At 43.3% G+C, this 16,661-nt stretch overlaps 1 long non-coding RNA gene across 1 annotated transcript in view; it reads right to left on the reverse strand.

The window, feature by feature from the left end:
* Nucleotides 1-1,165: 1,165 nt before the first annotated feature.
* The window catches only part of LOC125642109 (uncharacterized), a 72,618-nt gene continuing 57,122 nt past the window's right edge, over nucleotides 1,166-16,661 (reverse strand). Inside the window, exons 3-4 of the long non-coding RNA XR_007358272.2 lie at nucleotides 2,153-2,203; nucleotides 1,166-1,423 (exon numbers count right to left, since the gene is read on the reverse strand). This is a non-coding gene — a long non-coding RNA (uncharacterized LOC125642109). The remainder of the gene's footprint in view (nucleotides 1,424-2,152; nucleotides 2,204-16,661) is intronic.

Below are 16,661 nucleotides of genomic sequence, written 5' to 3' on the forward strand. Positions count from 1 at the left end.
TGTACTGGGATACAGATTTTAATTACATAGTCACATACTATTAGTTTTTAAAGGATCCCCTAATTATGGGCTCAGAGTGGAGGAAAGATGAATATTTTGCCCCAGTGGCCACGGTTGCTCTTTCTTAGGTTTTGTTGTGCCCAAAGATTTACTTCTTTTGCTAGCATCATTAAAGGCCTTTACTTATATTTAACTGATTCTAAAGGCAGCCCTGGAAATTAGGACTTGTTTTTTTTTAAAAAATCCTTTTCAGTCTCTAACAGCGTTGTCTTAGTTACAGCTTGGGAACTTGGGAACTGTGCTAGTGAAAATTGATTACTCAGACATGTGTGACTATGAGTCATCAGAAGGCTTGAAAAATAAGATGTCTGAGCTTTTTTCTGCATGATTCCTTTCTTTATTTTTTAACTTGCTCTTGGACAACACAATAACTTGATTGTGCGATAGCCTTAGGCCGAAGAACAGGATACAATTTTATACCTATACATGAGATAATGTACTGGATTGTCGGTTAAAGATTCAACCAGAAACAAGGCCTTTGCCCATTTTATTTGCTAACCACAGTGAAAATATTAAATTGTCATTCCCTCTTGAGAATTACACTTTCCTAGGAACTCAGGAAGTGCCAAAGTGGATCAGACCCAAGGTCCACCTGGTCCAGTATCCTGTTCTGGACAGCGGCCAGCATTAGGTGCTCTGAGTTCAAGTTCAGGAAACCCAGCATTAGGCAATTATTGAATAATTTACCCTTAGGGTAATTTATTCCTAAACCAATCTCTAACGGATAGGGCTTATGACCTGGGACATGAGGACTTATCCTTGCCAAACTACTCTTGCTTTTTTCTCTCCCTACTAATATAATTTGGGATATTTTCATTATTTATGTCAATGTCCAATCCTTTTAAAATCTCTTATTAATTTTGAAAAATGTCAATTTTAAATTTCTACGTTACTGGTGCTGCCACAGTTAGTGGGCCAACTGTACCTCTGACCTCTCCTGGTGTTCCTGAGTGCCCCCCTCCCAGTTTTCAGGCCTCCAGTCATCACCTGCCTCCAGATGGAATCATATAGGATCCTGGGTGACAGTCTCCTTGTACTAATAGTGATTTACCTCAGCAGATCTGACTTAGGCTCAGACCCTGCAGTTCTCTTCCCTCTAGGGCAATGACCATGGTAAGCAGTGGCCAAACAGCCTCCATAAAGCAAAGTATCATTTATTTAGGACAAAAAGCATTACAGGGAGAGCCTATCTTACAAACAATAAACATACCTGTACACATTCCTGATTACCAGGCATTGGGCCAGAGAAAGAGAGGAATGACTCTGTAGTCCAGAGGTTAGGGCGTTCACCTGGAGGTGGGAGACCTCTGGTCCAGTTGCCGTGCTCCAATCACTGTTTCATTATTTATCCACAATGAAATAGCTGCAACAGGAAAGAGTAAGGGAGCCTCACCTCAGAATACCCCCATAGCCCAGTGGTTAGAGCACTCACATCATTTCTCCCTCAGGAGAAGAGGGGAATTGAACTTGGGTCTCCTACATCCCTGGTGCATACTCTAACAACTGCCCTAAACATTATAAGGTGGACACCAACACCACCTCTTCCAGCTGGATTTTGAGCGGGACCCGATCTGGTATGCAGCCTTTGAGCATGCCTACTGTATCAGAACCTACATGGTTGACTGAACACCTATGCTCTGAGTTTGTGAATCACTCTGCAGCTTAGATGGGAGAGAGGTGTTCAGACAGCTAGAGTGAGGCCACCGTGCATGTGCACAGAGGGCAGAGACTAGGAAATTTTTACCCTGAAAACCTAGCTGCTGAGGAAGTTTAGGCATCTACAGGGTTTGGCAGGAGTTTGGTTGAGCCAAAACTGGGACCTAGACACTTAAGTCTGGGGGTTTAAGCACCTTGTGGATCCCACTGTAAGTCTGTATAGAGTCTTCTGCAGAGCCTCTATCTGTGTCAGCTTGTTTCCCTGTCACAGCTCACTGACAGCACCCTGGACAGTCCCTGCTGACTCATCCCATCCTTCACAGGGACACTTTTCAACTGTATATAGACCTTTGGCCTCTAGCCTGACAGTACAGCTGCGTCACTTTGGCCTAGAAGGATGCCATTGTCTTTCAAGTGTGTGCATGGGTGTTCTTACCTCAGAAGCCAATGTGTCACATTCCTGTATAGACCCCACAGCATACGAGCACTATAGGCAAATAAGAAACATTCCATTATGCTCAGTATAAATCAAACCTACCTAGGAAATTATAATAATCCACCATAGTTCTACAGTAACTTTACTTCAATGACCAAGTCACATACAACATTCATAAAATAGTTACATCTCCGTATTCATAACACTATTACATATGAATTCCATGCCTTATCCAGGTACTATGCCCTCAATCTAAGGACTTGTCTACACAGAGTACTAAAGCATATTAGAGAGAGATGATTTGTAGAGTGCTCTAATGTGCTGCACTCTAACTGTTCTGGGTAGACCTCGCAAGTGTGAACTAAAAAGTACCTAGTTTCAAACAGGACTACATTAACATGAACTAGGTATTTTTTGTAACTCTCAATAGTAGAAGTTGGTCTAATAAAGATATTATCTCACCCACCTTGTTTCTCTCCAAAATTGATATGTAAACACTTAACTAAATGGTTTGCTATTCAGAGGTGATAAATCCCAATAGCTCCCACTTCTTTCTTTAATAGAATTCTAGGACTAGAAGGGACTTTGAGAGGTTATCTAGTCCAGTCCCCTGCACTCATGGCAGGACTAAGTATTATCTAGACCAATGGTTCCCAAACTTGTTCCGCCACTTGTGCAGGGAAAGCCCCTGGTGAGCTGGGCAAGTTTGTTTACCTGCTGCGTCCGCAGGTTCGGCCGATCGCGGCTCCCAGTGGCTGCAGTTCGCTGCTCCAGGCTAATGGGAGCTGCTGGAAGTGGCAGCCAGTACGTCCGTCTGCCCTCGCTGTTTCCAGCAGCTCCCATTGGCCTGGAGCAGCGAACTGCGGCTACTGGGAGCCGCGATCGGCCGAACCTGCAGACGCGGCAGGTAACCTCCAGGGGCTTTCCCTGCACAAGCGGCGGAACAAGTTTGGGAACCACTGATCTAGACCATCCCTGACAGGTGTTTGTCCAACCTGCTCTTAAAAATCTCCAGTGATGGAGATTCCATGTTGCCCTTCCTGTGCAATTCACTCCAGTGCTTAACCACCCTGACAGGCAGTTTTTCCTAATGTCCAACCTAAACTTCCCTTGCTGCAATTTAAGCTCATTACTTCTTGTCCTATCCTCAGAGGTTAACGAGAAATTTTTTTCTCCCTCCTCCTGTAACAAACTTTTATGTACTTGAAAACTGTTATCATGTCATATCATCCCCTCTCAGTCTTCTCTTCTCCAGACTAAACAAACCCAATTTTTTCAATCTTCTCTCATAGGTCATGTTTTCTAGACCTTTAATCATTTGTGTTGCTCTTCTCTGGACTTTCTCCAATTTGTCCACATCTTTCCTGAAATGTGGCACCCAGAACTGGACACAGTACTCCAGTTGAGGCCTAATCAGCATGGAGTAGAGTGGAAGAATTACTTCTCTTGTTTTGATTACAACACTCCTTCTAATATATCCTAGCAAGACGTTGGCTGCTTTTTTTGTGTGTGTGTGCAACAGTGTTACACTCACACATATTTAGCTTGTGGTCCACTATTACTCTCAGATCCCTTTCTGCTGTATTCTTTCCTAGGCAGTTATTTCCTATTTTTATATGTGCACCTGATTGTTCCTCCCTAAGTGGAGTACTTTGCATTTGTCCTTATTGAATTTCATCCTACTTCAGACAATTTCTCCAGTTTGTCCATATCGTTTTGAATTTTAATCCTACCCTCCAAAGCATTTGCAACCTCTCCCAGCTTGGTATCGTCCGCAAACTTTATAAGTTTTCTATGCCATTATCTAAATCACTTATGAAGATACTGAACAAAACCAGACTCAGAACTGATCCCTGAGGGACCTCACTCGATATGCCCTTCCAGCTTGATTTTTTAACCACTGATAACTACTCTCTGGGAATGGCTTTCCAACTGGTTATGCGCCCACCTTATCGTAGCTCCAGCTAGGTCATATTTCCCTGCTTTGTTTATGAGAAGGTCATGCGAGACAGTGTCCAAAACCTTACTGAAGTCAAGATTTACCACATCTCCCGCTTCTCCCCTATCCACAAAGCTTGTTACCCTGTCAAAGAAAGCTATTAGGTTGGTTTGACACTATTTGTTCTTGACAAATCCATGCTGACTGTTATCACCTTATTATCTTTTAGGTGTTTGCAAATTGATTGCTTAATTGTTTGCTCCATTATCTTTCTGGTTACTCAAGTTAAGCTGACTTGTCTGTAATTCCCCGGGTTGTCTTTATTCCCCTTTTTATCGAAGGGCACTATATTTGCCCTTTTCCAATCCTCTTGAATCTCTCCCATCTTCCTTGACTTTTCAAAGATAATCGCTAATGGCTCCGATATCTTCTCAGTCAGCTCCTTGAGTATTCTCGGATGCATTTCATCAGGCCCTGGTGACTTGAAGACATTTAACTTGTCTAAGTAACTTTTAACTTGTTCTTTCTCTATTTTAGCCTCTGATCCAACCTCATTTTTACCGGCATTCACTATGTTAGACGTCCAGTCACTACTAAACTTTTTGCTAAGAGACATGATTAGCAACATTCAATTAACAAATTTCACTTGCTCATCATACTGGGAGATCTACAAATCGGTGTCCAGTGGCCTTTTGACAACATTCACTGTGTTACATACTATTGGTTAACAGGAGTGCCATGGGAAGGTTGAGCTCCCACTGAAGTCAGATTTTTAGTTGTTGAGGACAGTACAAGCTACAGGTGCTCAGCACCTGCAAAAATCAAGCCACCTACCTAGATGCCGAAATATGGTTGTCAATGCCTCATGTTAGTAGCCCAAGTTCAAAAATGCGGTTCTTAGTGGCTTGCCCCGGGACAAGTAGCATTTCAGTAACAGTCTCTGCTGAGCTGGTAGTGTCCAGTCCCATGGTTAATTTACAGGATCAATCTGCCTTTCTAGACAAGCACTTCTTAGAATAAGGATTTTATTTTCCTCTGTTGGTCTGATCATTTTCTTGAGTAAATTAGTTAAGACTCTGTTTTCTCTGCACGTTGGTGACCTTAAAACTCTCTGCCTCTCATAGGCTTTTCTTTTATAACTACACAAAATCAGCATTCAGAAACTATACAGATACCTGGGGTGTACTAAGCTATGTAAGGGAGGGTGTGCATCTTAGAAATGGGACAGGGAAATCATACAAAGGGTTGTGATTTAAGTTAGCCCCCCAGTTATGTGCCATTACTCGTCCCCAGCATGCCGAGGACATCATCTTCCTTTTCAGACCTCACTTCTTGCTCTCCTTAAGTTAGCTGTGCACTATAAGTGTATTGGTGTTGCTTTCATCTCCATGGGGCAGGGAAATGCTTTTACAGTTCATGAATAACTAACCGACAAGGAGTGTCAGAATGTCTTATGACCCTGTTGTCTGAGAGTCTGCCTCTCACCCTATACATCAGCTGAGATTCTCTCTGTCCCTGGTAGTGAACTCTCTAGGATTGGTGGCAGAGCTTTCTTAGAAGAAAGGGCTCCAGTTTGGCATTCACAGCCTGCCAGACCACTAGTTTGATGGTCTTCCAGACATAATGCATGCTGGACTGATTTTATTTAGCTTTTGATGGATTTGTATTTTTGTTTTGTTAATTCCATTTCCTTTGGCTGTCAGTGTTTTCAATGCCACCAACGGTGGTGATTTAACTTGTGCTACCTATTGTGGGTGGTTTATTTAGCGGGATTATGAAGAAAGGCTAAAAAACCTGGGGGTGTTTAGTCTTGAGAAAAGAAGATTGAGGTGGGGCCTGATAAGTCTTCAGATAAGTTAAGAAGATATTATAAAGAGGATGGTGATCAGTGGACATGGAGAACAATTGAAGTCAGGACAAGAGGAAATTGGCTTAATCTGCAGCAAGGGAGTTTTAGGTTACATATTAGGAAGAGCTTTCCAACTAGAAGGATGGTTAGGTACTGGACCAGGCTTCCAAGGGAGGTTGTTGAATCCCTAGCATCTGTCATCTATCAGGGTTGGTAAAGGTCTACTTGGTCAAGGTCTACTTGATCCTTCCTCAGTGCAGGGGACTGGACAAGATGACTTCTCAAGGTCCCTTCCAGTCATACATTTCTATGATTCTATCATAAGCTTTTACCTTTTTGTATGAAACACCTAGTTGTCATGAGCATAGGCATTTTGTGAATTACTGAATTAAATAAGGGAATGTTTTTGAAGGACTATAAAAAGAAGTCTTTCCATTTCCTCTTAGCCAGTTTCAGGGTGTAACAGGCTGGCTTGTCCCTTCAATCACCTGTGCAGAGATCAACTGATTCCCCTTTAAAGAGCAGCTGGAAGCTGCAGAGAGAAAATCTCCAGGGAAACCAGAGTGGAGATGGAGAGAAACAGAGCAGGAGTACAGAAGGTGCTAGAAATGAGTAGGCTCCAGCAGAGAAACCTGGGACTTGTGAAGTCAGACTACAGGAAGGAAAGGCCTCGGGGCTGACCCGATAAGAAGGTAACTGGATGGACTTGAGGAGAGACTTGAGAACTTTGTTTTGAAAGTTAATTTAATAAACCAGAACTCATGAAGTGGTGTGAGTGGACAAAAGATTCTATGAGTAATTGAAGAAGAAACCCCTTGAAGGAGGAAATTGACCAAGAGCTTGCTTGTAGGGCCACTTGGACGTCATGAGGGGGCACCCTGGGGAAGTCTACATGACGACACAGGGCCATGGTATATCTTAGGAGAAAGGAATTAAAGGGATAACTGAATTGTCAGGAAGATCATTAGGACTCCATTGGCATCAGAAAAATCGCTGGAGGAGGATGGGTTGATTTTCTTCACATAGCAATCTCCTTATTAATATTTTTATTACAGCAATGTCTAGATGTTCCAACAAAGACTGGGGCCCCATTTTGCTAGGCACAGTACAGACAAGTATTGTAAAAGACAAGCCCTGCCCCAAGTGGCTTAGTCTAACTAGACAAGACAAGGAAAGGGTGGGAGAAAAGAAGTGTTATCATTCCTACATTACAGATAGGCACAAAGAAGTCAAATGACTTGCCCAAGTCACACAGGAAGTTGGTAGCAGAGCCAGGAATTGAACCCAGCTCTGTAGAGTCCCAGTTCAAGATTTTAACCACAACTTCATCCTTTCCCTCCAGATAGTCTTCCTGCTCAAAAAATATGGGTGGTTTTTAATAATCAAAGCCATGAAATAAAGTTAAACCTGATCCCACAGCTTTTCTGTATTGCATAACTGCAATCCTATAACAAGATCATTAGTTATTTTATATTTCAGTCTACGTTTTACATTGCTGTCACCTTAAAAGGATGCTGAGCTGATAAAATTTGTGCCAGTTCCAACCACAGGCTCTGCAAAACATTGCAAATTGACGATGTAGATTTTTAGAACCCTACAGTATTCTATCTGATCCCATTAACCATACAAGGGTAGCCAACGCTTTTTAGCTGACAGCATGGCTCTTTCAGAGCTCTTAAAACTCCTAGGACACTGGTAAGTGAAGTGGATAGTGAAGTGAAACTGCAAAAAATCCTGCTGTTCCCAGATGACCTGCTCTGACTGTCCTCTTGATCTTGTCAAATCGTATTTATTTAATTTAAAGTAATATTGCTGTAAACATACAATTAAGAAGTTCTAATAAGTGGTAATACATAGTGTATTTTCAGTATTTGGAAATTACATCATCCTGTATGTATCAAAAGAAAGATTGACAAGTAGCCCTAAAATAGCTATGGAGTGAATTCTCTTACTAGAACTGTATGAAAAGTACACTGGAAAATGCAGATAGAGTGGGGGAAGGAAATGATCAGTGAAGGATAGTCAGATATTAAAAATGATGGAATGACTTGATTACAAATGTTATGATACTTAGCTACTGATCATATTATACCTTAGTGTAAATAACTTTTCAGTGTACTCGTAAATCAACCCTATGCTATAAAAATGAAGTCTTCTGAGATATTTTAAATTAGTCTTTAAAATGACCCTGCTCAGAAATGTTCACATTGCAGGATAATAGAGCTATGTGTGAAATGATATGCATTCTAGGAAAATGAGAGCTAATGACCATGGCTCACTTAGATAAATCCATGTTTAAACCATAGACAGCTATATGCTTATACTAAATGTAGCTTGACAATGAAATCAGCCATGGTCCACTGTGTGAAGAACATACTTGTTAGACAGAACATCAATCAAAAAATGACTTCATTTTCAAAATGCTGCTGAATAAGAGAAAAAGAATGGCATGGCATATCTGTCATGTTAAGTCAGTGTTTATTATTGTATTCTAAAATGGCACAGTCAAAATTTGGATCATATCTTATGACACAACAGAGCATGTCCTGGAATGAGTTCTGTGGTTCTTGCTCAGTCCTTCCTCAACTTGATTTATCTGATAGTACCATCTGACATGACAGCAGGGATTGTCCCCTTGTCAGTATTGCACTTTAAAATCCAAACATGCTGAATGATTCTGAAATACTTTTGCTACTGTATTAAATGGTTTGAGTGGTGTTCACACTTGGCTGATGTGGAAGGAAAACCAGTTTACTCCTCCAGTCTGATGTGCAACTGCTGATGTAAGCAAGGTCTGAAGGAGCTCTCCCCTGACAACTAATGATGATCTGGCGGGAAAAGACTTCAAAACCAGATTATATTTACATGAACACACCTACTCTGCCTAGGTATCCAACAGACAGAGCTGTGTTGCCAGGTGATCAGCTTTGGATGGTGTTGGGTTACAAATCACTTGAGTATTGAATGCACGGATAATTAGATGTTGTTACCCTTATTATTAGATGTTGTTACCCTACAAGAGAAGGGCAGCAGAACCATACTTAGCCTGTCCTGATAGAGGGGGGTCAACCTCAACTGAACTGAACTCTCTAAGCAGAGGGGTTGGATGCCAGATCCCAGTGGAGAGTGAGAGGGGGTGGAGACAGGTGTTCTTGCCTGAAGGTGTAGGCTCTGCCTAAGAGTCCTCAGTACTATTTAACCTGCTCCTCTCCACCATTTAAAGATAGAGCTAATTAGGCTCCATTGGTTAAGTAATCACTAATGCTGCAATCACCAATAATCAGGTGCAAGTGCTGCTTAGACCTGCTGTGAGACAGCAGTTTCTGCAGAAGAGACTGCCCGGCCTGCATTAGAGGTGAGGTTCCCCCACTGAGAACTGAAATCAATGAGAGCTGAAATCACTGACAGCTGAGTGAAACCTCAAGAGACCAACTTGCAGAGGTCACACTAGAGAGGCAGGTGGCAGCAGAAGGTGACGGCGCAGGGCCATGGGTGACAGAGCAGAGGGCACAATGGCATGAAGGGTTGCACAAGCCACAGCAGCAGAGTGAACGATAGCATGGCAGCAGGCAGTGACCCAGAGCACAGTGGCAACTGTGAGCCAGTTGCTGCAGCAGCAATGAAGGCATTGCTCGATGTTTCTTCCCCCTCCAGATGGGAGGTGAACTCATGTGAACACAACTCTGAACTCTGCTGTCCTTGGTCAGCTGTAAGGGGGAGTCGGCAGAGGGAGAGAGGAGTGGCATGTTAAAGGGATATTTCTTTGTTGGACTTTCACACCACAAGGTGAGAAACGGTGGCAAGGACACTGCCCAATGTAGTGTGGGGTGGAAGGTTTGCTCATGGTCAGATGTGTTCGAATCATGGTTGAGGTTTCCCCAAATTAATGCCAGGTTCCTTTCCCCTTTGTACTATAAATAGACTCAGTGCTTGCGAAAGGGGAATCATTGCCCCTTTCAGGTGCCTAGGAGTGGTGTTTACTTTTCCCAGATTACTGGAGGGGGGCTCAAACTGGTTCTGTGTTGTATTGTTAAGAGGGACCCATTGATACTAAAGCTAGCTTTTGTTTGAGCCCCCCTCCAGTGATTCCCCTTTCACAAGCACTGAGTCTGTTTATAGTACAAAGGTGAAAGGAACCTGGCATTAATTTGGGGAAACCTCAACCATGATTTGAACACATCTGACCATGAGCAAAACTTCCACCCCACACTACATTGGGCAGTGTCCTTGCCTCCATTTCTCACCTTGTGGTGTGAAAGTCCAACAAAGAAATATCCCTTTAACATGCCACTCCTCTCTCCCTCTGCCGACTCCACCTGGCAGGAGGGTTACACTTACAATACCAGGTGTGGGGGGACTGTGCTATTGGTAGGAACAGATGAAGGGGTTAAAGTTGCTGCTAACACATTGTTTAAATGTGCTTTTCTAGATGACAGGTTAAAAGATACAAATGTTGTTTCTAATGATATTGTGGAACATGAGCCACTGCCTTCCTTTTTACAGTAATTCCACATTTTTGTTTTCTGTGAATTAAGACAAACACACACAGGGTCAAAATCCATTCAGTTTTGGGTGTCCAAAGTTAGGTTCCTCATTCCAGCTTTAAATGCATAAATAAGAAATACAAAAAAAGATTCGCAGAGGTGGATAAGCCTTAAGAGCAGTGGGTGGAGGGAGGATTGCTCTGTCTGGCTGCTTAATCCTCTTTACTGCAAACCCTGCTTACTCAGGCTTTATACTGGGGAAGAGATGTGGGTGGCAGAGATGTGGGTGTGTGTTTTGAAGACTTAAAAGTAGGATTGATTTGGGGTTCTTTGGGGTCAGTAAAATGATGTACCTTAATATTTTAGGTGACTGTTTGTGATGGTTCCTTGCCCCGTATTTGGACCTGGGGTCTACTAGCACCAGTGTGTCCACCTCTTCATATCCTCCCATCCTCTTAATTGTTGAGTCACCCTTTGAAACACTTTTTCACTGTTACTTGCATCTGAATTCTGTACTACCTCTAGGCTCTTCAGTACTGCATCTCACCATCAAAGCTTTCTAACAATTGCTTATTAAATTCACCAGTGGGAATGCCAACTCCGTTCCTTCTATTTGAGGGAACAGCAAAGTAGCTTTAGGTTAGTGAGACTATGCTATTGTTGTTTACCTATTGACAAGAGACTCAGAGAGGTGCCAGTAGTACAGAACAATCTACGACAGAAGCTTCTATCAGCAATAAATGTGGCTTACGATAATGCAGTTAAGCATAACAACACTCTCCTGTTTTTAAGGGAAGGGCTGAAGCAAGAATGGATTGTGACAGCTACCACAAAAGGTAAGGAGGACTTGTGGCACCTTAGAGACTAACCAATTTATTTGAGCATGAGCTTTCGTGAGCTACAGCTCACTTCATCGGATGCATACCGTGGAAACTGCAGCAGACTTTATATACACACAGAGAATATGAAACAATACCTCCTCCCACCCCACTGTCCTGCTGGTAATAGCTTATCTAAAGTGATCATCAAGTTGGGCCATTTCCAGCACAAATCCAGGTTTTCTCACCCTCCACCCCCCCTACACACAAACTCACTCTCCTGCTGGTAATAGCTTATCTAAAGTGGCCACTCTCCTTACAATGTGTATGATAATCAAGGTGGGCCATTTCCAGCACAAATCCAGGTTTTCTCACCCCCCCACACACACAAACTCATTCTCCTGATGGTAATAGCTTATCCAAAGTGACCACTCTCCTTACATTGTGTATGATAATCAAGGTGGGCCATTTCCAGCACAAATACAGGGTTTAATTATCATACACAATGTAAGGAGAGTGGTCACTTTGGATAAGCTATTACCAGCAGGAGAGTGAGTTTGTGTGTGTGTGTGGGGGGTGTGTGTGAGAAAACCTGGATTTGTGCTGAAATGGCCCAACTTGGTTATCATACACATTGTAAGGAGAGTGATCACTGTAGATAAGCTATTACCAGCAGGAGAGTGGGGTGGGAGGAGGTATTTTTTCATGCTTTGTGTGTATATAATAAGATCTTCTACACTTTCCATTGTATGCATCTGATGAAGTGAGCTGTAGCTCATGAAAGCTTATGCTCAAATAAATTGGTTAGTCTCTAAGGTGCCACAAGTACTCCTTTTCTTTTTGCGAATACAGACTAACACGGCTGTTACTCTGAAACCTACCACAAAAGATAAGTCACATGAACGAGTGATTTTGAACTATAGAACTTTCTGCAAGAGGAACTATGAACTGCCACAAGCATTCCAGTCCAAGGCCACCATGCCTGCTCAAAGAAGACTGTCACATGTAAAGTTTTTCAAAATAAGAATTTTTTAGAAAGAAACCTACATGCCTTTTCCCCCTTTGGTAGGGAATGGAGAGGAACAGCATATGATAGATATGAGTTTCCTTTAATAATCTTATCCTGAAAGGCACTTGTATGCTGTGGTAATAGATGAAATATGTGAAACTGAATAGAATGGAGTTTAGAAATAGCTGCAGATTAAGTGAAGATTACTTCATTCTCATAAATGAGATTCATTTGAAGACCCTGACATTGGCAGATTTGTATGAGAGTTGCTGACTGAGGGGAAAAGCATAACTGACTACTGAGTGAAGCTAAACTGAACTGTTGATACAGCAGATCTATGATGAGCAAGGGAGTTGAGGACCTAGGCAAAGATGTTCATCCAGAAACTGTCTCTATTTTAAATTGACAAAGTTGTTCTAGTTCACAACGGCAACAAATCATCAGACACAATAATTGTGACCAATTAATGGAATAAGGGAGAGACTTTAAAGCATGGCCAACAATAGTCACAAGTTGATATAAATCCATGACAATGACTGTAAGCGAGTCATGTAAAGGAAGTGAATTAGGAAACTGTAAAGGAAGTGGTTTCAAATGTGAATTTGGGTCATCTGAAGGTACAATAGAACAGCCTCATAAAAAGGTCATGAAAATTTTCAAACCCAGCTACAAAATCTGCTTGTCCACCACTCCTTACAATGCTCGTGCTGAAAGGCTATTTTACTCAGTTGTCAATATTTGTTTATTTGTGTGTGGGGGGTGGAGGGGCAGGGGGAAAGCAGTGGGTATTTGCAAGGTTGTGTTAAAATGATTCAATAAAAGTCATGCAATTTATTACAAACCATGCTATCAGGTCAAGTTATTCAATTACTGGACTGGAATGCAATTTTCAGAAATCGATCAGACATCTTTATTGTAGGTTTCATATGCCACAGAGAAAGTTCATGTTTCAGTATTGTCGTACAAAAAAATACAGGCCACTTACCCTAGGGACACTTCAGATCTGATCAGCTGTTCTCCATGTTCTAGCTGCTGTATATATTTTTAGTCTCAAAACACTTGATGAAGGAGGGTGAATATCATTGTCTTCATTTTACAGATGGAGAAAGAGAGGTACAGAGAACATGAGTGACTTACTCAGTGGCAGAGCCAAGATGAGAACCCAAATATCCTGGCTCTAAGTCCAGGAACTCTATCCAGTAGATCACTTTGCTACATGATGAACCCAAGGGGGCAAGTGGAAGGAAAGTCCTTAAGTGTCAGTACAGCACGAAAACTAGGGTGACCATATTTCCCTATGCTGAATACGGGACAACTGGTAAAATTACTCAAGTTCGACGGCAATCAATCAGAACTAGGAAGTACAAACGTTCAGATTGACTGAGCTCCTGTTAAAAAGAAATACTGCATAGTTGGATTCTTTTAATTTACCTTCATATCTTTAAGGCTTTAGGCTTCACACAGGGAGAGGTGATGCACACACCCCTACCCCCCACATACACGAGGAGAGGTGACACACACATCCTGTACACCTCTCTCACACAGTGGGGGTGATTGACTGACCTGACCCTCTCTGCCTGACCATCTCCGCCCTTCATACCTGACTGGGCCCCCAGGATGGACCTGCCTCTCTCGGTACCTTGTGCTATGTCTTCCTGAGGCAACACGTTGGGGTGGGGCGGAGAGCACCCAGGGTCACATGCCCCCCTCCCCAGATTTCTGCCAGGGTTCACACCAGAATGTGGCCAGCAGCAGCCTTTCGGCACTGTGCGGGAGGGAAGGGATGGGAGCTGCTTCCAGCTGGAGGGAAGGAGGAGGAGGGGAAGGGACGACCTGGATGTGTCTTTGCAGAGCTCGTCTTGTCTTCTCCCCCTCCCCTCCCGTCCCCCCTGGCTGCAAGCAGCTTGTCCCTTCCTGCCCACACAGTGTTGCTAACACCTTCAGGCTGCTGCTGGCCACTGACATAACCCTGTCCCCCAGCTACAGCGTGGGTAGGAAGGGGTTAAGCCCCAAGGATGCATTGTGCACCAGGGGCCCAGGGAACCCGGCCAGAGATGTGGTTCAGCAGGGGAGGGTGCCTAGGGATGGAACAGCTCTGGGCTCCCTGGGGGGGCAGGGCCCAGGGTGGGTGTGTGTGTGTAAAGAGGGTGCTAAGCACCTGCCCAGAGGGCTGCTGTGGAGCCTGCAGGTCTGGGGCATGAGCAGGCTGGAAATTGCTTCCCTCCCCCATTCCAGACCTTAGCTGAGGGGTAAAGAGGCTTCCCTGTGCCAGCACTGTGTGGGGCTTTGGCACATCCAGGGCTCGGCTCCTCCTGACCAGGACCCTGGGCTAGAGGGTCTTGGGCTTTCCCAGGGTGCCAGCCCAGCCAGAGGCAGTGAAGGAAGGAAGGACCCTGCCGGCCAGGCTGTTAGTGAGCTGAGCGCTCCGACCAGGGGCTGGTTCTTCGCACCACACTGGGAGCGGGACACGCCCCGTCGGTGGGGATCTGGAGGAGCAGCGGGGCTGGGGGGGGGTGAAGGGGCAAAGCAGGGAGAGGACAGCGAGAGGGGGAGCACGTAAAGCACCGATGGGTGGGCTGCAGAGGTGACACATAACTGACTACTGCCTGGAGCCTGCCTGCACTCACCAGCCACCACAGCTTGCAGTGCGCAGTCAGCGCCAGCCAGAAATGGGACAGGAGGCAGGGCCCTACTAGCTGAGAGCCGGCACGCAGCAGAGGCTGCGCTGATGGATCAGCAGGGGAGCGGCCGGCCCTGCACACTGCATCTTTGCCCCACCTCCAGCTTTGCAAACCCACCCCCATTGTCAGCCACTGGACCCCCCCCACTTCCCAATGACCACTAATGGGAGGGTGGCTGGCGAGCAGGGATCTGGCCAGCAGCAGGACCCGCCAGTACTGATTTGGGGAGAGGAGGGAAAAAGAGGACAGAAAATACGAGACAATTTGGCCATTTTTAAGAAAAAGTCGAGACACCTGCAGGAGGGCTTAAAAACGGAACATCTGGTCACCCTCACTAAAACCCACATAAAATAAAAATATCTTATTTAACCAATGTATAAAGAATTGCCACTTCCAAAACTTGTAAACTGGTAAAAATTTAAACTATACCTCAAGCTAAACTGAAAACCACTAACAATAATCATCACTGACAGTGACAATATGTCAAAACAGCTGTGGGAATGTTTTTAATGACTTACTCGTGCCTCATAAATAAGTTTGGAAAATATTCAATAAAGAGACAAGTTATGTATGTATATTGTATATAATCCATATTTCTCATTCTCTGCTCTTAATTACTAAGGACATTTGTATAAAAACTGTATCTTTGTTCCTCTGTTCATCTGTTTCTGCTGCTTAGTTCCCCTCATGAAGATGTAATCCTCAGTTTTTCTAGCAAGTGAACAGATTGAAAATGAAGGGGAAAAAATGTAGCAAAGAGATATAATATAGGCAGGATTGTTTTCCAGGATGTGAAAATGTCCTTTAAGGTTAGTTTGTTTAATAGTTACAAGCCCAGATCTTCAGTCTCCTAGGTGGTGTTTTGACCTCATTGCAAATTGAGGGCGGTGAGTATCTTGCAGGACGGGGGATAGTTAGTGTGAAAGTACTAGACATCTTTGAACATTGAGTTTAGTGTCTTATTTCTGTTCTTAGTTTCTTGCTTTTTAAAGCTTATATGTTGCTTAGGTTTTTTTCTTTACAAATTACTTCCAGGATTTTGCAATCATGAATACAGACTGCAGATAATACACTATCGGAGAGAATGTTCTGGTAAAGAGGGACAAACAAGAAAACTGGCCCAACTAGGTGGTAATCAGCATAACAGAGAACACTAGTGAGAAGTGTGTTCTCCAGATGAACCAGATCATCATGAGTATTGAGTCTGAAGTGGGGAATAGGAAGGAATTATGTTGATGTTGTTTTTGCAGGAGCACAGCATATTACATAACATTTTCATTTTATATTTTACACATTATGTATAATATAAAACATGTTGTATCGTTTAATCCCATGGAAAGATTAGGTTCAATTCTTCTCTGATGGCAATTCATTTTAATCAAATTAATGGCACCCTACATAATATCCTTTGGAAGCCATTTATTTGCAGCACACTGAAATTTACATTACACTTGCATACTACAGTATTTGCACCTCTGAAATTTCATGACATCTATTGCTGGCATGTCAATAGAAATGGCACCCCACTGCAATCAGCTTCTTGTGTAACTTTCTAGTAAGGATAGGATTTCTTTTAATAATACTGACAAATACAGCCTACATTGGATTCCATTACTCATCTGGCACCATAACAGGTACATTCAGATTTTCTATTCCCCAGATCTTTGAATTTCACAATGGACAAATGGGTTATCCAGGCTGGTGTAGCTGAAAGGGAGGGAGTACTAGG

This window comes from Caretta caretta, chromosome 1 (assembly GCF_965140235.1).
Source record: "Caretta caretta isolate rCarCar2 chromosome 1, rCarCar1.hap1, whole genome shotgun sequence".
NCBI classification, from domain to species: domain Eukaryota; kingdom Metazoa; phylum Chordata; order Testudines; family Cheloniidae; genus Caretta; species Caretta caretta.